The sequence below is a fragment of the Gallus gallus genome, chromosome 1, assembly GCF_016699485.2.
Source record: "Gallus gallus isolate bGalGal1 chromosome 1, bGalGal1.mat.broiler.GRCg7b, whole genome shotgun sequence".
NCBI classification, from domain to species: Eukaryota; Metazoa; Chordata; class Aves; order Galliformes; family Phasianidae; genus Gallus; species Gallus gallus.
This window is the reverse complement of record NC_052532.1, coordinates 161,497,518-161,519,847: the sequence shown is the minus strand read 5'-3', so window position 1 is coordinate 161,519,847 and position 22,330 is coordinate 161,497,518. Positions and strand designations below refer to the sequence as shown.

Sequence of the window (22,330 nt, the reverse complement as noted above, 5' to 3'; positions counted from 1 at the left end):
TCAGTGTTGAAAACAACTGAAGTGTCTGCTTGCTAGTTATCTTGTAGTTGGTGTAATACTTATCAGGAATTCATTGGAAGTGAACAGACATAAATTTGAAATGTGGAGATATTGAGAAAGTGAGTTGTATTTTTTTAAAGAGAATTACAGTACCCTAAAGCTCAAAAATTACACATTTCCCAGTGACAGTGTACGTCCTGAATATTTCTGTCATACTCTATAGTCAGAAAACATTAGAAAATGTCAGGATGAGAGTCAAAACAGCAGTCATAATCTTGTCTTTTTATAAACAATGCAGCAGAACTCCAGCATATATACACTTTGTCTACCTATGATCAGGGCAGGATGGCATCTCACCTTTTCATAAACTTGATTAGTTTTTCTATATTGTTTTATCATTACAAACATGGTGGATGTCTTCCCTATGGAAGGCCAGGCTGGCTCATTGTATCCAGCCTTGATCTGTGAGTTTAGACAAAATCTTGCCTATAGGATTGCCTAAGTACAGGTAGTTTTCACTGACCTTTCCGTCCGCCCTCCTCCCCCCCCCCCCCCCCCCCCCCCGCAAGTTCAAGGTATTGAAGCGTCATCATTTAGGGATACAGTAACCTCTTGTTCCTTTTCCACTTCTGCCACCAGACAGGTTACATGTTGGTAAGTCACAGAAACACCAAACATTTCAGGGACTTGATTAATGGCAATAATTACTTCAGTTGTTGGATTTGATCCCCGAACAAAAACCTGGCATCAGTCAAGAGCCTGAATTTCTCACTGTTGCTAAATGATTTAGTACTCCATGTCCTGTGCTCTACAACTTCCAGTTGGAGCTGAACAGTTTCACTGTCATCTTTGTAGTATAGTAATAATTTCCACTCTGACTTAGATTCCATGTTGTTGGCAAGTTGTACTTTTAGAAAACACTACCAAAGGAGTCATTAGAAAAATTAGCACAGGGTAGACACTCAATCTTTTGTGCAGTTGTTGCTGGTTGTTGTGGGTTTTTCTGCTTGTTTTGTTGTTGTCATTTTCGCCAGTAAAATCAAAACAGTATTGCTTTATTAAATCAGAGATATATCAAGTCTGAATCTCTTATGATTTGTGAATAACAGCTTGCGTGATAATACAGACTTCCTGAACTTCAGAGTTATTATTGAATTTTTTTCAAGGACATTTTTAACATTAAAATGAAAAATCAGCAAAAGATGTACAAAGTCATTTAAACATGAATTCTGAAGCAAATTTTGCATTCTATTCATATGCATTCTGAAGGTGTTAGGTAGGTTTTCAAGTAATAATATTATACTAGTAAATTTATTTAGCTAGTTTATCAAATGTTGCAATTACCTGCCAATGAGTTCAAAGAAAATTATAAAACCAAATGTAAAAGATTTGAAAGGAAAAAAAAAAAAAAAAAAAAAAAAAGAATTCTACAGTCAACTTTCTGCTTTGGTGACCAGACTCCCATTATATATCTAGTGAACATCAGTTAAATTAATTGTCAGAATATCTTTGTGTAAGAGTGGTGCAGATACAGAGATTTAAACATAAAATGGCTTTGACCAAAGCTATAGGAAGTAAGGTTAAGGCCTATGAGTATGAGTTCAACAATTCACAGAACCACTTTTCTTTCTATAATTCACAGAATGCACAAATAATGAACAACATCCTGACAGCATTATAGTTATCCAAATCAATCTGATGTGGTGACTGCTGCAGAAAATATGTTAACATTTGCTTTCTGTCAGGAGAAATTTCTTGCATGTCATGCACTAAACGTGGTAAAGACTACTGAGATAGCTAATGTCCTGAAATCCTGGTTCGTTAATAAATTAATGCCAGTTTAAATCAAGATCCCTTTACTGCCTGTGGCTTTATTAACAGTGTTTCTATCAGAAAGATATGCTGAAAGCAAAGTCAGCCAAGGTTTCCTTTCATTTTTAATCACGATAAATATGTTTTTTTTAAATCCTCACGTTTTTTGTTTGTTTGTTGTTGTTGTTGTTTTCTTTTCTTTTCCAAACCATAGTTGTTAATGTAACACAAATTAGGTAGAAATATTTAAATGAACTTCTTAAAGGAAATTTTTTAGTTTTATATTTATTCACATTCTACTTTTGGCTACTGAGATATACGCATTATAATGCATGATTTTCCAAGCACGCTGTTTTAAATCACCCAGTATTTTAACTGAGCAACTATGAAGACTTGGACTAAAAACTGTGAATCTGCAGACCACTGCCCTTGAGATTCCCAAAGCTTACTGGCTGAACTGGACAGGCCCAGAAGGTAGTAGTTAGTGATGCAAAGTCCAGTTGTAGATCAGTGATGAGTGGAGTACCTCAGAGATCAGTACTGAATCCATTCCTGTTTAAAATCTTAATTAATGATCTGGACAGTGGGTAGAATGTCATCTCAGTAAACTGAAAGAAAGAATCACAGAATCACAGGAACTAGAAGGGACCTCTGGAGATCATTTAGCTCAGTCCCCCTGGTAAAGCAGGCTTCCTATGGTAGATAAACAAAACTGGGTGGAGCACCTGATTCACTAAAGACCCATGCTGACATCCAGAGTGATCTTGACAGATTGAAGAAGTGGACTGACAGGTAAACTAGATGTTTGTAAAATGGTAAACATAATTGATCTTACACACAGAATCACAGAATGGCCCATGTTGGAAGGGATCTCAAGGATCACTAATCTCCAGCCCCCAGTGGAGGGAATCTCATTAAGTTAAATAAGGAGAATGCAAAGTCCTGAACCTCAGGAGTAACAGCTCTAGGCACCAATGCACTCTGGTGACTGCCAGGCTGGAAAGCAGCTGTCCAGTAAAAAGACTTGGAAGTCCTAGGAGATACCAAGTTGAACATGAGTTAGCAGTGTGCCCTTGCTGCTAAGATGGCTAATGGTATTCTTGGCTAATTTAGGTGAAGTATCACTATGTTGTGGTTTAATCCCAGCAGGCAGCTCAGTACAACACAGCCACTCATTCACTCTTCACAGATGGGATGAAGTAGAGAACTGGAAAGATAAAAATAAGAGAAATCATGGGTTGAGATAAAAACATTTCACTAGGTAAAGGAAAAGCTGCACATACAGTCAAAGCAAAGTAAAACTAGCAATTAATTTGCTGCTTCTCAGATATTCAACGACTGTCAGGAAAGTAGGGCTCATTGCACGTAACGGTTTATTGGGAAGAAAAGTGTCATTCCAAATATTCTCCCCTTTCTCCTTCTTTCACTCAGATTTTATTACTGATGATGATGGGTTCTGAGATATCTAATAGCCCTTTGGCCAATTTGGATCAAGTAAACTGACTGCACCCACTCCCAGCTCCTTGTTCATTCTTAGCCTCCTTACTGGTAGGGCAACTTGGAAAACAGAGAAGTCCTTTATTCTGTATAAGCACTGCTGTGCCCTGTTTTCATCAAAAATCCAAAACACAGCATCATTCAAACCTCTACAAAGGAAACATTGTATCTCAGCCAAAACTATGACATTCACAGATCAAAAGAGTTGATACTTATCCTGCCATCAGCACTGGTCAGGTCTCACCTAGATTACTGTTTCCAACTGGGTGTTCCTGGGTGCAAGAGGGACAAGGGCATGCTAGAAAAAGCCTAGGTGGGGCTATCAAGAAGAACTACAGCACTTCTTACCAGGAAAGGTTGAGAGAGCTGGGTGTGTTCAGCTGGGAGAAGACTGAGGGGGATTTATAAATACCTGAAGGAAGGGTGCAAAGATGGAGTCATGCACTTTTCAGTGGTGTACAGTGCCAAGACAAGAGTTAATGGGCACAGACTGGAACACAGGCAGTTCTGTCTAAACATCAAGAAGCCCTTCTTTACTTTGCAGATTCCACAGCAGTGGAACAAGTTGTCCAGACAGTCATGAGATCTTAACAACTTAAATCATACTGCTCTAGAAACTTAATATCTCTTGAAAGTAAGTTCTATTCAAATCATGAAACAAAGAAAGAATACCAATAAAGCTTTTCTTCACCAACAGAAAGATACTGCTATACAGCAGCTATGCAGACATTTGGTGCAGTTATAAATTGTCATGCTTTTATGATTTTTGGTTATCAGTATTCTAGATCATAACATCATGTAGTGCACTGGGAGTTAAAGAGTTAATGCTCCAGTTCTGGGTACCTGTCCCAGAAGAAAAGAAGAACTATATCCCCCAGAGGACTGTTCTCTGTTCTATTACCATTTCCTCTCAGAGTAAAAGCTAAAAGCCACTTGTAGGTCACTTGACCTTCCTCTTTTCTTGTTTCTGTCATCTGGCTCATCTCTGTTGCAGGTGCCGTCTCATCACAGCATTAGAGTAAGGCCTTCAGCTTTGGACACTCTCATTTTATTTGATTTATTAGTTTCATTTCTAATTATACTGTAGTATATTGTGTTATAGTGTGTTATCTTGCATTGCAATATCTTATTTAGTAAATTTGTTTCTCCTCATATCATAGCCACTGTTTTGTTTTTAGGCCCATTTCTCTACCCTTTTCTCATTTTCCCTTTTCCCTTTCCTGGGGAGTGGGTCCATGGGTCCCGCTGCCCTGCTAATCATGGAACCAGGCCGAACCAGCCCATAAACCACTGACATAAATAAACGCAACTTTTTAATTGAATTCTTGGCACAGGTCAATGCTCTCATGAAGAAACAGATCTTTCTAAGTGGAAGGCTGGTTACTGCTTAGATGGGTATGGTGAGTTTCTGTTGTGATGACCTTTGCAATGGCATCTGTAATTGGTTTGTGTCAGATTCTCAGAACTACACTTTTTCTGAATTCTTGTGTCTTTCTGTCCTGTTATCATGTGTTTCCACATGACTGTGGTGGTTTCACACTTATATAAAGATAAGTTGATAATGCCTCACTCCCCTTCCATGAAGTAACAAAGGGAGAAAATATGATGAATAAACACTCACAAGTTGATATAAGGACACTGTTTAACTAAAGGGGAAAAAAAATACAAACAAACAAACAAACAAAGAAAAACAACAACTAAACAGCAAAGGCAGTGAGGAAGAAAAATTCCCTACTTCCAATTAGAAAGCAATGTACCACCACTCCTTGAGAAGCATGGCCTCAATATGCATAGCATATTGAGTTGCTTGAAAAGACCAACACTTTCATAACAAGAGTCCCTCGGTTTTTCTTCTATTGCTGAACATGATGTCATATATTATGAAATATGCTTTTAGTTAGGTGAATTCAGTTTCCCTGGTGATGTCCTGTCCCACATCTTGCCTACTTCCAGCCTGCTGGCCTTCCAGGAGAGGTGGGGTAGGAGAGAGTCTTGATGCTTGGTGGCAGCATTCCTCAATGACAGACAAAACACAGATGTGATACAATTGCTGTTCTAGCTCCAGCTGCAAAGATGAACACTTTATGGGCTACTGTGGGAAAAGTTAATTCCATCCCAGAACAACCAGTATAATGACTGTGCTAGGCACTGCAGGATCCTTTGCTGTTGCATATCTTAAATTTTGTCGAAAAATCTCTCCTGTCCTAACTATACACTATCTAACATTATCATATTTGCATCTACAGGAAAAGTTTCCATTGTCCATTTACAAGCATCAAATCTATGAAAAAAATATGATCAACTTTGCAGCGAGAATCAGATGGATTACTGTCTGGAAAGAATGGACAAATTCTCCTTCCATGAGTAATCAATCATTGGCCTATGCATAGCAGAAGATGCCTGGAGGAGAACTCTGGGCCATACAGAACTCTGACCTCAGAGCTCCAGTACTGATAAAGGCTTAAATCTTCTGCAGTGTGTGAAATGGTCTTCAGGCCAGAGCAGCTAGTCTAAGTTTGTTTCTGTACCTATAAGGAGTAATTTGGAGGGACTCACAAAAACAAAACAAACATAGACAAGCAAAAAACAGAGACAGCAGCCAAATACTGCATCATTCATATTTGGCAGCTATGATATTGGTTTATGTTTGTCTGTTGTGTCAATATTTAATACAAGTCTTCTGCTGTGAGTCTGTCTTACGCTTTTAACAATAGTGCCTGTTATATGCATCCCCCTGAGGAACTGAGATGTCTTAAACAGTGTGGAAACAAGACTAAAAAAGAAAAGATCCTAGGTCTCCCATTTGCTTTCTAAGAAATCGTTTGATGCCTCTGAGAAAGATTCAAGAAAGCTTCAGAACATAAATAATTTCCTGCACTACAGAAGACAATGTGATGTTAAGCAATTGGCTGTAGGAAACTTGAAGTATGGGAATATTTATTGAAGCTCCTGGATTTAAGGTGTTTTCATTCTCACTGAATCTAGTGCTTGCGGTTCCTCCCTGAAGACTGATATAGGAAAATCACTCTTGTAAAGAAGTTCTTGACTGACAGTGCACAATAATTTAGTCCAATGATTATAAGTTATGGCCCAGAAAGTGCTGAAGAAGTGTAATTGCTCCTACATACCAAGAAGGAATGACTGAAAAAAGTAAGATTATTGTCAGTAGCGAAAATTTATAGTGCAGGAGTCTGCACTTCCATGAGAATGGTTTAAGTATCAGTAAATTGTAAAAGATGGAAAAATATTTGCTTGTCACTGGTGATATTTACTCAAGAAATTGAAGAGAGAAATCGGATTCTGTGCTTATCTCAGGAGCTTTTAACTATTTATGGAATAAGCAGGAAAATTCTTGACTTTCTGTTCAAAATGAGCCATTCTGTAGCCAGGAATGAGAAAGTCAAGAAACCAGAAGGAGAACTAACAGAAATTGTATGACTCTAAAATACAGATTGAAAATATCACAGAACTATTGGGAGATTTTACAGCAGTAAGTCACTAAATAGTGGATAGGGAAAATTTATTTTGCATTAGGGCATCTTGACAATATAATGCATGTTACACTGGTCAAAAATTTCTAAAATGTTTCAAGCCATATAAAAAGAAATCAAAATGTTATAAGGTACATACTACAGATTCCTGGATGAATAAATACACTGTAGAATGGTAATATCTTACAAATCTTCCAGAATTGGAAAATTTGAAAAAATAAAGGAAGATAAATAAATAGCAAATTGTATTTCTGGGCTTGTGGAGTGATTCTCTACAGTTTCTAGAATTTTTTTTTATTTTTATTTTTTTTTTATTTTTATTTTTATTTATTTATTTTTTTTTTGACCACAGAGAAAACCCTGTATCCTGTATTCATGATTTGGATAGGCAAAAGTTTTGACTGTGTGCTTCTTGACTTGCTACAATACACTGGAACATACTATCTTCTATTAAAGCACTGTTTTTCACATAAAGTATTTTTTGAACATAACGTTCACAACTATAAGTATGCTTTTTAAGATAAAATTATTTTTTCCTGACAGGTAACATTTTATTCAGTTCAGCATTTTACTCATGTTCAGTGAAATACAGTAACTTCAGCTGGGTCAAGACTTCATGTAACCACATCAGCATGACAAATTAAATTACAGGACTGAAATCTAACTTGGAAAAATGTTTTCTCTTGTTAGAATGTTCTTTGTCCAGAACAAGTCTAAATCTGTAATGAACTGTCCAAATTACGGGCTGATACTTCAGTTATTTGTTGAATTCTACTTGCGTCGAAAAATTACTGCTCAAATACTAAATGTAAGTAGTGAGATTGTTTACTTCTGCATAGTTTTGCTTATCAAGCTGCCTATTTCACTTTTCTTTATTATTTTCTTATCAGATCAGAATTACAAGCAAATTATGCTTTTCAAACCCAGTGTTTTCTTCCTATGTTTTTTATAGAAATTAAAAAAAAAAAGATACTGTCATCTTCGATCAGACCTAGGTAGAATAATGCCTGTCTAAAGAAAAAGTCTTTATTGAATAATCAATCAAAAAATTAATAAAAAGTGACATTTTGTTTATGAGCAACAACATTCCACTGAGTAAGCAAATGACACCTCTCATAATCTCTCTGAAAAAGAAATACACATGAATTAAGAGGAGCAAATCTCATGACCCTTCACTGCATTTTCCTATTTTGCTGGTACATCTCCTCAGCCTAAAGCTCTCTCTTCTCCTCAGCCTAAAGCTCTCTCTTTTATGTAAAAGCTTTAAACACTTGACTATCGGAATTTTAATTTTATTTAACTGACACTTACTGAAACAGTTTTTTCACTCTAAGAACATTACATGAAAAGTTGTTCAAGAAGGAGCTGTTCTCTGTTAATAAACTCAGTTGCTAAAATATTGTTTGTTCCTGCCATCAAAGAGAAAATACAATTGAAAGGAACCAAGACCTTATGTGTAGAAGAAAATGCAATAGGAGGTACTGTGTTAGAACACAAGCTCACAAGTACAGAATCAGATTAGACATTGTTATAGCAAGGTCCCCTATTGCCATGAACACTGACAACCTATGCAATCTGTCTCGTGCTGCTTTACCAGCAGGGACTCAGTTCTGATTCAGAAGGCCCAACTTCATCACAGAGGGAATTAAGCTGTTTCTCTTCAGTCCCTGGTCTGTCCCTTGAGCTTGGTAAGGAAGATGTCACTAAGTACATAGAGTGGTAGGACTGTGGACACTTGCTATGAGATGGATTGATACCTGTAGCACATATTCATTTTGAGTGCACCTTGGCTGAACCAGTGACCTAGGACTGAAGTGCTTAGGTGACGAAATATTGTATCAGAAGGTGTTACGGTTCAAAATTACTACCAGTCAAAATTAAGACAAAATGATGAGTGAGAAAAAAAGAGAGAGAGAGAGAGAGAGAGGAAATATAAAACAAAGTATATATGAAAGGTCACCTACACAGTTGATGCTGGTGCAAATACAGATGTAAAGATGTAAAAGAAATTGTCCCCCAAAGCTGTAGCATGAACATTTAAGAAAATAGAAATCTTACATATTGAACAAATGCTCATGTTCACATCCACATATTCTGCCTGGCAGATTTCTCGTGATAGTGCAAGTAGCAAGTGAAGTCATTACCAGTGGGAATTAATTTACAGTGTATTGTGAATGAGCAGAAATTTATCAAGCAATCATAAATTATAAATTATATAAATTATAACCTTACAACTTATAGTATAAAATAAAGCATTAATTGAAGACAAATAAAAATTATATACATATATTACATACCACTATAACCTATTTTTCTTATTTACTACTTATTTTCAAATCCTGGAGATTTTAGACATGTCTACTCAAGCAAAAACAGGCAAATCTCATTTAGTCTTTGTTGTATGTGAATCCGATTGTGTTCTTTGTGTGAGCTAATAAACTGCAAAGTGGAAAGCTATCCAAGTTCCAGTGTAATGCCTCCCTAATACGATGGTGAGTTTATAGCATAAAATTGTCTCACTTCAGAAGAATCCACATGTATGCAGCCTAACGGACAGATCTGAATACTATTGGTCCAAAATTGGGATATCATCTGCAGCATTGCTATTACGTTCTGTATTTTCTGTTATCCAGCATTTTAAAAAAATCTGTTCAGTTATTTTTTTATTGTGGATATAATAATAAATGTATTCGTACAATATTAAATATTGTCTAGCTACTTCTTGATTCCATTCTACTTTGCTCAATTTTGTTCCAGAAATCAAATCAGATAATGTAATGTAATATTAAAGGAGTTAAGCTATTTTTTTTTTCTGTCTCAAGAGTAGGTAATTTTTTTTGTTTGTTTATTTATTTATTTATTTATTTATTTTTACTTTGTTTCTTCTTTTTTTTCTTTTTCTTCACCTTTTTCTTTTCATTTTTTTCTTTTTTTTCTTTTCTTCCTTTTCTTTCTCTTATTTCTCACTTCCTCTTTTTCTCCTTTTTATGTTTCAATTTCCCCTTCTTATTATGTTTCGCTTTTTCTACTTATTTTTCTTTTTCACTTTTGCTTTCTTTCTTTTTCTCTTTGCTTTTGTTTTTTCTCTATTTTTTTTCCCCTTTTTGTTTTTTTTTTTTTTTTTGGAGGGGGGGGGGCGTTGTTTTTTGTTTGCTTGTTTGTTTTGAAAAAGTGTTTATCTTTCTTTGTTATCTCTCAAGAACTTCACAAAAATTATCCAAGGGGTGGAACACTTTCCCTACAAGGACAAGCTGAAACAGTTGGGGCTGTTCAGCCTGGAGAAGAGAAGGCTCTGGGAAGACCTGATGGCAGACTTCTCAGTCTCTAAACTGGGTGCTATAAGAAAGAAAGGGCAGACTCTTCAGCAGAATCTGTTGTGATAGGACAAGGGAAAACTGTTTCAAACTAAAAGAGGGGAGATTTGGTTTGGACATAAAGAAGAACTTTTTTACAATAAGGATGATGAGGCATTGGAACAGGTATTAGATAAAAGGCAAAAGTTTTTTTTGATAAGGGTAGTGAAGCACTTGAGCAGGTTGCCCACAGAGGCGGTGGACGCCCCATTCCTGGGGACATTCAAGGTCAGACTGGACCAGGCTCTGAGCAACCTGATTTAGCTGCAGGTGTCACTCTCTGTTCATTGCATGGGAGTTGGACTGCATGACCTTTGAACATCCTTTCCAACTCAAATGATTCTGTGATTCTATGAAATACAGTGAAGATGTCCATGGAATCTAGGAAGTCATGTTAGTTTTCTACATGACAATATCATGTTCCTGATTCCTATAATCTTATTGTTGCAAAATGAACACTCATTACGTATGGCATTTTAAATAAATTCATCTTTTAAGTTTGAGTAAAATATTCACAAAGCACGTAAGTACTTTGAGAGTTTAATGACTATGTATGTTTTTTCCAAGCAGTCTAATTAAATGAATCATTCTAGAAAATGCATAAGGGAAATGCATTATCAGTGACAACTGAAAAACTACCACATAATGTGAATTATTTCTCAGAACATATTTCTGTGCTGACAGGTAAATCTTATAAGTAAGAAGATGATGTATTACATGAAGTTGTCCTGAGAGCCTTTGTATATATTTCTTTTACCAGGGACAGTTGCAATTTAATAGTGCATTAAAAGACCATGTGGTGTGCCATTTGTCATGTAGTGTGTTTATATAATCTAAGATACAAGTTCCTGCGTGAGCCCTAATTAATCTAACAGCCACCTCATTAACTTTTAGAAAAGCTTCACTCTAACTTAAGGTTAATTATTTAGCACTTTTGGCATCACTGTTACACTACCTACATATGTGCTTATTTTTCTCTGTTTATAAGGTCCACTTAAAAGTGAAAAGCTAATTAATGACTAATGAAACTTTTGCAGACCAAAAGGATATAACAAGTGTTTGATTTCATTCTTTAACAATACAAAAATAAATAAATAAATAAATAAATAAATAAGAGGCAGAGCTATGACAAGGAGGATTGATTTATCCCTATGTATACAGCTAGTCATCCCAGTCTCCTTTCTCAGGCAAAGGACAGAATAGACACTGTTAAGGGGCAGTCATTTTCTAGTGTACTTATCTGACAGATCAGTTGTATTTTGCTTTCTCTGCAGCTTACAAAATGATATCTTGTAAAATCAGATGTAGATATCCACAGTGTAGAGTCTAAAGTCAGGTAAGATGAATCCTATCTAAGTTGTGCTTATCCACATTAGTATGACATAATTTATGTGTATAAAAATTAAAAAAAAAAATACTTTTATTTTACATACTAAAATACTCTTGTAGCTGATCAACTATTCATGAGATATATATGTATGTTACATCTATTAGTACTATTACTTTAAAACAAACATTTTCTGTTTAAATGTGTTGATTATATTGACCACTTTTTTAGAATCCTCTCTCCCTCTCTCCTGTCTTTCTCTTTTTCTTTCCCTCCATACCTTCGGACCGCCTTCATTCCTCTCCTCTTTTCATTTTTTTTTTTTTTTTAATTTTTTGAGACTATTGGCATATTTTTGTTATTATTTGGACTTGTCAAGTGAGTAGAAACATGATTTCCTGGATTTTTTATTTAATGAAGAAATCCTATACACAAAATAAGCCTATGTAAATGATCAATATAATTGATATATTAACCAGAAATAAACAATTATTTTTATCTTAAGTCAAAGCTTTGCAATCAGTATGATAATAAATGTTAAACCTACTTATTATTTTTCCCTGTTATGTGATCTGCTTTCTATAATTCAATTGCTGTATCTCAAACCTAAACTGAATCTCTACGGATGCAGTACTTATTTGTATGTGAAATCCATTTTCAGTTTTAAAACCTGAGTCTCTTGAGTCATAGTGATTCTTGTACCCACTCATGGACTGATGGAACTTACAAAGCGTGTCTTTTTTTTTTTTTTTATAGCTACTTTAACAATACTGCCTGGCTTTTAAAAATTAATAAAATCACAAGAATGTTAGGTGTATATATATTGTGAGTAAGTCAGCAAAAGTGGGACATGTGTTGTAGCTCTGGCTCTCTCTGAGCCATCTATCAAGTGGGGTTATGATTGATTTTCTCTAAAGTATTCTGCATTGCAGTGCTGTGGCAGCACTCTGCTTTTACAGCGCATTTTCTGCCTGTGCCCCAGCTGGACTCATAGGGCAATTCAGCAGCTGGTGAAAATTGTCATTCCTCTCCTTTATGGACAGTGAGAACAGACGCTGATCCTTTGTCCTTCAGACTGAAATATGAAACTCAATCTTTCTATTCCAAATTCCTACGAACAATCATATCAGGATCTAATAATCCCTGTCCTTTCATATCTCTACTTTTTTCATAGGAAGCCAATTGAGAGTACTTTTAGATTTTTAACTTCTCTTTCCTCTTTTAAATCTGAAGTTCCTATTAAAACAAAATATTTCCAGGATTCACAAAGCTCACTGTAATTGTTTTAATTGATTTGAGAATCTCATACAAATATTTCATCCTAGATAAAACTAATGTCATGCTAATTAAACAAAAGTGTACTTTTTTTCCTTTTCAGTATTGGTCCTTATACAAATTCTACCAATATTGATATGAAAAATATTTTACTGTATTTTTACTATCTCAAAGAAAACCAAGTACGTGTTCATAATTGGATTACTGAAGCACTTGGAGCAAGTCCTACAGAAAATTACAGTGCTCCGTGCTATAAAATATATTTTTTTTTCAGATATAGTATTCCAATCTCTTATTTGTTTCTACAAGAAAAATCTTAAAGGGGGAAATATCACTGTAGGGTAGAAAACCTGGCATATAACCCACCTTCTGGATCATCGTCTTAAGCAAAGTTTCACCAAGATATAGATGCTGGCCTTCAAGGAAGAAGTAGTTAACATGACAAAACTTCCATTCTCAGAGTGTATTGAGACATTATAGATCTCTGAAGTACATTAGAATAAATGGAGCAGGCAAAATATCCATGTATAGATCACTACAGTTCTGTAAATGCTCTAACATGCATGGGACGTGCATGTCACTGATAGAAGTTACGTAATACATAGAGATAGCCATGTTCTCTCAAAAGTCAGGCAGATGTTAGATGACAAGTCTTGAAAGGAAATGTAAATGCCTAGTAGTTGTCTTTGTCTAAGTAGTCTGTAGGACTTCTCAATGAAAGATTTTCAGACTACTGGGAAATAAATTAATCACTTAGAAAAGCTACTAAGATAGGCAGTCTTCTAATATTGCTACACCTATTTTGGGTGCTTATAATCCTATGTAGATGAAATGTAGGTGGATTAAATTTTACCTGCAGTTATTTGATTATTCTGGGTATCACTTTATTATTTACCAGTTAAATCTGGTTAAGTGGTATTTACATTTTTCATATTTAAATTAACAATCTGACTAGCATGTATAGATGTATGGAAATTACTAGTAATATTCTTCATGAAATAATTTGGTGAATACATGCTATCCTACCTTGAATAAAGTAATTTTTTGGTTTTGTCTTAGTTTTTGTTGCTGTTGTTTTGGATACATAGGGAAAAATTCTGATTCTGTTGAAATCAATGTAAGCATGTTATTGACTTAGAGAAAGTAAAAGGAAATAACCTCATGAGTATACATGTTTTTTTCTGTATTTTTTTCTTAGACAAGTAGATATCTCACACCCTTACAGATGCATATGACAAAAATACATTAAATAATGCTTTACACATTTTATACAGACAAATATTACAGATGTAATGCATATCCTTAAAAAGAAGCTAATGATTTGTATTCATGACTACTTTGAGCCTTGTATTTTTTTTTTTTAATTCCCTTTTAGACTGCATAATTTCATGAGCAAAAGCAAGCATTTTGCTTCTTTCCATCTATTTTTCCCCCTATCAATTGGAATTATTATTACTTTCTTCTCTTGAAGATGTAGAACAGGCTACCTATTAGGTTGTCTATACAATCAATGATTTTAAAGCAAGCTACAAATGTACATCACAACAGATGGCAGAAGTGAAGAAAACTAAGTTATGGAATGGAACACACAGCTCCTAGCAACAACAACTTGAATGTTATGGCATTATACAAATTATTAATTAATCAGATAACAGTGGCAAAATTTCAAAATATCAACAGTACCTTAGTTACCTCCTATTAATATCCTATGATTTCATTCTGAACACAATTTTAATTCCCATAAGTTATGTAAAGAAAATACCAAACTAATAACATCTACCAGTGCTCAGAGATGTAGACTGTAATAATCAGTACATTTCAAACAAATTATCCTATGCGTTACTTGACGCTGCTGTCTAATATTGTCGGAATGTCAGCTGCCAGTTCGACTATAATGTATTCATTGTAACATGAGTAAAGATTCAGTGCAGAAACTATCTGCAGCTTCATCTAGTTTCTGAGCTTACAGAAAGCTGTGACTAGCAAATAAGCTTGCCTTTGGATTATTTTATTAAAATAATTAAAAAAAAATACACTGATATATGACTGAGAATGGATTTTAAGAAAAGAAGGGCCAGCACAGGTCTGAAACTGCCAGAAGTCTCCCTGAAGCACTGTAACCTCACTCCAGCACTGTAAGTAGCTGTTCTGTGATTAGTGGGTAGCAACAAAGGGGAGAAACACCCACCTCAGGTGCATGAGTGTGCCCTAAGGAACAATTGCCCAACAGCAAGTATGTTAATGGAAATTATTTAATATCATATTGTTAATAAATCAATAAGCCACTTTGATCTAAACTATAGGAACTGATCATTTTTTTCCCTGGAACAGGATCACTATTTGTTTTTATGCATTGATATATAGAATTTAACAATTAAACCAATTCTGTGCTACTGCCATGGAAAATGCCACTTTCAAGAGACTGTAAAAAAACAAACAAACAAACAAAAAAACACCCTAATATTTATCAAATTATAAGGTTTTCCAAAATCTCAGTGTATGGATTTGCTATAAAAATGGGTATAAGTTCACTCTGAAACCACAGTTTAGCATTGTAAGTTCTGTATTAAGAGGTTTGCAGCCCTGCAGCTGCTGCTTCTAGGTGACAAAACTGCTGAGTCCAGACAGAAAAAACTAAGGGAATGCAGCTGATTGGATTTCTCTTCAGGCATGTTAAAGATGAGCAGACAGTCAACAACAGCCAACATGTATTACTGTGTTAAGATCACGCTTTACCAGCCTGATTGCTTTTTACTGACAGGCCATGTGACTCTGCAATACTTTTGCAATTTTTATTGTTATCATTCTCTCTTGAAAACTGACAAATTATGAGCTGGATCGATGTACTGTCAAATGAGCTGAAAATTGTCTGGACTCCATTTGGTGGCTGGTAACAAGAAGAATAGCTCCAAATCAAATCTTGTTTTGTTATTGTACAATAACATGCTGAGCAATCCTGAAAATGACATGCACAGCAAACCTAAGGACAGTACCAGATATGAATGGTTTAACAATAAGAGAGAGCTACAAATCTGAATCTCACCAAACTATTTTTCTCATATGAGAAATCTGCTGTCAAATGTTAGGAGTACTGGAGTATATCACGATGTGGGAGCTTTAAGACTGCAAAGCCTACTACTATGCCTTTGGAAGACTCCAAACGAACGGACAGAATATAAGGGCTCCTTTTAACCATACTTTGAGAGTTATTCCTTGAGAAAATTTTTCCCAGAAGTTGTTAAAACATTTTGGGTGTTTGTTTTTGCTTCTAATGATTATTCAAAGTGGAAAATCCAAGGCCCAGGAATGAATTGAGACAAAAAAAATTAAACCATTGTTTCTTAATCTGTGTCTCAGATTGCTCTGTTTCATTGTTGTTTTTTGTTTTGTTTTGTTTTGTTTGTCTCAGAAGCATAGAAAAAGCAATTTTAATTCAAACAAGGAGAACATCACATTCAGTGGTGTCAGTCAAGGTAGTTAACTGAAATGCAGCTAGCATGCTCAGGTAAGGTCAAATTTCTTAATAACAAGCATTTCTAGGCTGCCTATTTGTAGTCATATTGAAACACTTAAGTGCTGTACATTACTCTGAATTTCCTTCTCCTTCTTATCTTTCTTCCAGTCACTTTTATCTTTATCTAACTTACATGGGTACAATCACACTAGTACTCTGCAAGACTTGAAGAATTTCTCCCTCTCTTAAATACTACGAAGAAGGGGCTTACTCAAGATGAGTTCTCCATTCACACTATACCTCTGTAAAGGATGCTGGCAATTCCCATCTATCAAGCACGTATATACATTAACAGAATAAATAATAAAAACAAACCACCAACCTAACCAACTGAGAAGTGCAAAATTACTCTAAACCATTTTCTTAAGTTCTTTTTTCTTAGGAACAAGTACTCCAGGAATTATACCATGTTTTCTGACACTGAATTCTAGCAACTCAGTGCCAATTATTGCAAATACTTTTGTTGACCTACTTGGCAAGCCACTAGAGATCAAACTGTACTTATAACAAACAAGCCATTAAAAAAAAAAATAATAATAATAATTAAAAAAAAGGAAAATGTTATTCTCCTCTTCTTCTCTTATCCTTACTCCAAGCTTTGATTTCTCTACCAGCTAAACTGATGTTTACTTGGCTTGCTTTAGGTTTACTTGTAGCAAACACTTTTGTTCCACTGTTTGGCAGTACTCAGTCATACCTGGCTGTTCTGTCTTTTGCTCCTTCAAAGTGACTAGCAACAAATACATTGCAAGGACATCACCCTTCAGATCACATTAAAGCCAGGCACTCACAAGTACCTCGGAAAAAAACAAAACAAACAAACAAACAAAAAACAAACAAACAAAAAAAACAGTTCATAGCTCCACTTTCCTATCATGCATTGTTGCTTTGAGAATACTTTGTGTCATTTTAGCTGTAGCTATTACAGTAACAAGGTAAAAAAAATTTGTATAGTTTCAAACAGTATAATAAAAATCAGCTATTTAATCAATCACACAGAAATATCTGTATAATCATTTACATTTGTATGTTGGTGGATTTTTTTTGTTTGTTTCTTTTTATATTTTGTTTTGTTTTCTTTCATAGTCTTTCTATTTCTCTAGGCATTGGCAAGTTTTTTCATTGCTGTTTTACAGTCTTCCAGCTTTCAAACATTTATTTCTGGAAAATGTACTCATAAAGTTTAAAGATATTTTCTAGCATAGCTTTGAACATCCAGAACTGTAGCTACTGTTTAACAAATATGCATCCCTTAAATGCTATACAAAAGTCAATATTTTTTTTAATTGGAAACCGCCTTTCTGTGAGACAATTGAAAAATGGTAGATGAGAGGTGTATCTCAGCTCAAACTCAGCTACAACCTTGATCCTAACTGCTTAAGCAGTAAGAATATTTTTCTTTCAGTGTGATAGATCCAGAATAAAATATGGAAAAAAAATAAAAATAAAAACCCAAATGGGATTAAAAAATGCACTAATGAACAAAATAATAAAAATGAAAATATGCATACATAAAAATTACATCTAGTCTGGAAATCTGTGTTGCCTCAAAAATTGCTAAAAAGACCATTTCTGTGACTGCTCATTGCAGCCTTCCAGTACCCTCAGAGGGCCTGCAGGAAAGCTGGGGAGGGCCTTTTCATAAGGGCATGTAGCAAAAGGATGAGGGAAACAGTTTAAAACTGGAAAAGGGTAGATTTAGACTAGATATTAGGAAGAAATTCTTTACTGTGAGGCTGTTGAGACAATGGAACAGGCTGCCCAGCGAAGTTGTGGATGCCCTTTCCCTGGAAGGCCAGTCTGGATGGGGCTTTGAGCAACCTGGTCTAAAGGGAGGTGTCCCATCTTATAGCAGGGGGTTAGAACTAGGTGATCTTAAGGTCCCTTCCAAACCAAACCATTCTATGATTCTATGATAAAGCAACTTTGGATCTTTCAACAGATCCCCGAGGCAAAGCCTAGAGACGTGAGTTAGTCTATGGAGGAGAGATTTACTTGTTGTCATCTAGGAGTACTAGAGTAAATGCACTAGGAGTAAATGACAAATGTCACTCTTTCAAAGTTACTTCTAAAGGCTTAACATAAGTCCTGTACGTGAAATGACTGCGAAGTGTAATAAATATAGTCCAACATAGAATGTGCTGTAAATCTGAATGGCAGAAAGTTAATGTTGAATCACTGGAAGTGTTTCTGCAGTAAGAGAAAAAAAGGCTTTAAATGGAAATTCATACTATCCTAAATTGTCTGGAATGGTTCTTTTCAGCATTTTCTGTGAAGTCATTTTCTGGACGTGTTTATTCATTGACAAATGAAGGGACCCTCTAGGATTAGACTAAACTTAACAAGCAATTTTGACTCATTATGTAGCTTGTGATAAAACCTATGATACAATCAATCACTTTCATTTCAATTTTTGTATCGTATTGTAACACAAATTCATGGCATACTATAGGAGGAATGGTGTTTACTTGCCGAAATATATTCAGTTTTATGTAGTATTTGTGTAGGTTTTATTCTTACAGTGCTACTATCAAATCATAGTTTAGGAAACATTTGTAGATGAGGAGATGAGGGGCTGTATTTTGCTGAGTGTGATGTTAAACAATGAAGTGAGATAGAAATACACCATTATTTACATAAAATATGTCAAATATTTAAAGCATTTTAGAACAAAAAGAGAATTCAGAATTTGCTGGAGTGGCAATCTGAGCTAAAATGCTGATCTTGAAAGAAAGAGACAACAGTATGTGAAACCTGTAATTCTCTCTTTCTTTCAATAGCTTATTTTATTTTTCAGTGAAAATGGATGGTTGAATATCTTTACAGAAATATTTATTTAAAAAAATCTGATTAAAAATTAGTTATTTTGCATTCACTGAAAATACTATGTGGAACACAAATGTGCAAACGCTGATATTAAAAATGTTTTTTTTTTTTTTATACTGCTTGCAATCACAACAATTTCAGAAATCCCTTATAATATATGAAGCCAGTTTTCTCCAGTTTGCATCCACAGAAAAACAAACTATTAAATTATTACTATACAGAACATAATACAAAAGAAGGAAATTACTAAAATGAAGCAATTTCTGCCTTTCTATAGTATTTCCCAATTAGCAGCATACAACATCACTTCCTCCCTTGGAAAATGTAAAGCTATTTTCAGAAGGTCCTTCATTGTGAAAAAGAAAATCCTATAGTCTACCGAGAATTTTCTTCCCATTATGCTGGGAATGGACATAAAAATGTCAAAGTGGAAAATGCTGGCTTGAGAAACCAGGAAAATACGTCTTTGTCATAAGGAAGCAGGACAATACTTAAAATACACTCTTGATCAATCATCTGATCAAATCTTTACACAAATAAAATACTCCTTAAGGAAAAAGTTTCATATTTATTTTTAGAGAGGATGTATCATAGAATCATAGAACCACAGAATGGCCTGGGTTGAAAAGGATCACAATGATCATCAAGTTTCAATCTCCCTGCTATGTGCAGGGTCACCAACCATTAGACCAGGCTGGTCAACCTCCTTGGGCAACCTGTTCCAGTGTGTCATCACCCTCAGGGTGAAAAACTTCTTCATAATATCTAACCTAAACCTCCCCTGTCCCAGTTTAAAACCATTCTCCCTTGTCCTATCACTATCCACCCCTGTAAACAGCCATTCCATCTCCTGTTTATACGCTCCCTTCAAGTACTAGAAGGCTACAATGAGGTCTCCACGGAGCCTCCTCTTCTCCAAACTGAACAAGCCCAGTTCCCTCAACCTTTCCTCATAGGAGAGGTGCTCCAGCTCTCTCATCATCTTAGTGGCCCTCCTCTGGACCTGCTCCAACAGCTCCATGCCCTTCCTGTACTGGGGGCCCTGGACACAGTACTCCAGATGAGGCCTCACAAGAGCCAAGTAGAGGGGAACAATCACCTCCCTCTCCTTGCTGGCCACCCCTTTTTTTAATGAAGCCCAGAGCACAGTTGGTCTTCTAGGCGGCAAGCACACACTGCTGGCTCATGTCTAGCTTCTCGTCTACCAGAACCCCCAAGTCCTTCTCTGCAGGGCTGCTCTCAAGGAGATCTTCCCTCAGTTTGTATAAATACCTGGGATTGCCCCGACCCAAGTGCAGCACCCTGCACTTGGCCTTATGGAACCTCACCAGGTTTTCATGGGCCCACTTCTCCAGCCTGTCCAGGTCCCTCTGGATGGCTTCCCTGCCTTCCAACGTATTGACTGCACCACTCAGCTTGGTGTCAAAGTTGCTGAGGGTGCACTTGATTCCATCATCTATGTCATTAATAAAGATGTTAAAGAGCAACGGTCCCAAGACTGGCCCCTGAGTGACACTGCTTGTGACCGGCCTCTACCCTGACACAGAACCATTGATCATAACCCTTTGGCTGCGTCCAGCCAGCCAATTCCTACTCCACTGAACAGTTCATCCTTCAAATCCACACTTCTCCAATTTAGAGAGAAGGATGTGGTGAGGGACCATGTCAAAGGCCTTGCAGAAGTCCAGGTAGATGACATCCACATGTAGAAAAGGATTTTTTTATTTGATTATTTAGATTTTATTTTTTCTTTATTTTCCAGTCTCAGACAGGAAATAATAATGTATTTCTTTTGATTATTCAGTCAATCAAGGATTAACCTAACATGCAAGAAGTATTGTTCATTTGAAAAATGTAATTGCAATTTCGTTTGTGTTGCCTTTTGCTAGTGGTGCGTCTATTGAATGTGGAAGTACTGTCTACGTTGAGTAGAGAAAGTGCTATGAATGTAGACTTAATGGAGGAGTGGCATATTTTATTTCTGACCTTTCCTGCACATTTGAATCAGAGGTATTACATATCTTTGAGTCCAAAGTAGGACAAAATATGATATGCTGACATTTGAAACACTTTGTCATAAATTAGAATAAAATGGTACAATTATTATGTATCCTCTGATAACATACATGTTCTAAGGGAGATAGAACTATTCATGCCTTGACATAATAAAGCAGTGGAACAGAAGTAACAAGACTCATACATACTAGGTGGAGCTCGAACAGCTTGGAGGCACGCTGTAGCTAAAGATTTGGCAGCACTGTGTCCTTCAGTGATGTGTGAAATTACCAATTCTGACCAATCGGGTTATAAAAGCAAAGCTTGCTTTGTAAAGGAAGTAAGATTAATTTTATTCCTGTTTCACAGAGTCACAGAATTACTCAGGTTGGAAAAGACCTTAAAGATCATCAAGTCCAACCACAGCCTAACCATACTACCCTGACTCTTAACACACCTTTGCTAAATCATGTCCCTGAGCACCACATCCAGACGGTTTTTAAACACCTCCAGGGATGGTCATTCAACCACCTCCCTGAGGAGCCTATTCCAGTGCTTAACAAACCTCTCTGTAAAGAAGTGTTTCCTCATATCCATCCTAAACCTCCTCTGGCGCAACTTGAGGCCATTTCCCCTCATCCTGTCACCGGTCACCAGTGAGAAGAGCCCAGCCCTGCTCTCTCTGTAAGCACCTTTCAGGTATTGGAAGAGAGCAATAAGGTCTACCCTCAGCCTCCTTTTCCCCAGACTGAACAGCCTCAGTTACTTCAGTTGCTCCTTGTAGGGCATATTCTCTAATCCCTTCACCAGCCTTGCTGCCCTTCTTTGGACCTGCTCCAGCACCTCAGTGTCCTTTCTGTACTGAGGTGCCCAAAACTGAATGCAGTACTCAAGGTGAGGCCTCACCAGTGCTGATTACAGGGGCAGGACTACTTCCTTAGTCCCGCTCACCGCACCATTCCTGATACAAGCCAGGATGCCACTGGCCTTCTTGGCCACCTGAGCACACTGCTGGCTCATTTCCTTCTACTGTCCCATTACTCTTATCTGTCTGCTTCATATGATCATTATTGCTATATAAGACTTATAATACTAAAGTACTTATAATCATATTAATTTTGCCAAAAAAAAACCCTACAGGACAAACAAAGAAAGTCACTGAAGCTGCTGAAAGAAAACACTGATTGTTAATTATGCATTTACATTTCTACAATCTCTAGGAGAAAATTCAAAGGAAACC

The 22,330-nt window shown here is 36.1% G+C and overlaps 1 long non-coding RNA gene across 1 annotated transcript in view; it reads right to left on the bottom strand.

The window, feature by feature from the left end:
• Nucleotides 1-577: 577 nt before the first annotated feature.
• Nucleotides 578-22,330, bottom strand: part of LOC101747747 — a 55,622-nt gene continuing 33,869 nt past the window's right edge. Inside the window, exon 3 of the long non-coding RNA XR_005842514.2 lies at nucleotides 578-3,019. This is a non-coding gene — a long non-coding RNA (uncharacterized LOC101747747). The remainder of the gene's footprint in view (nucleotides 3,020-22,330) is intronic.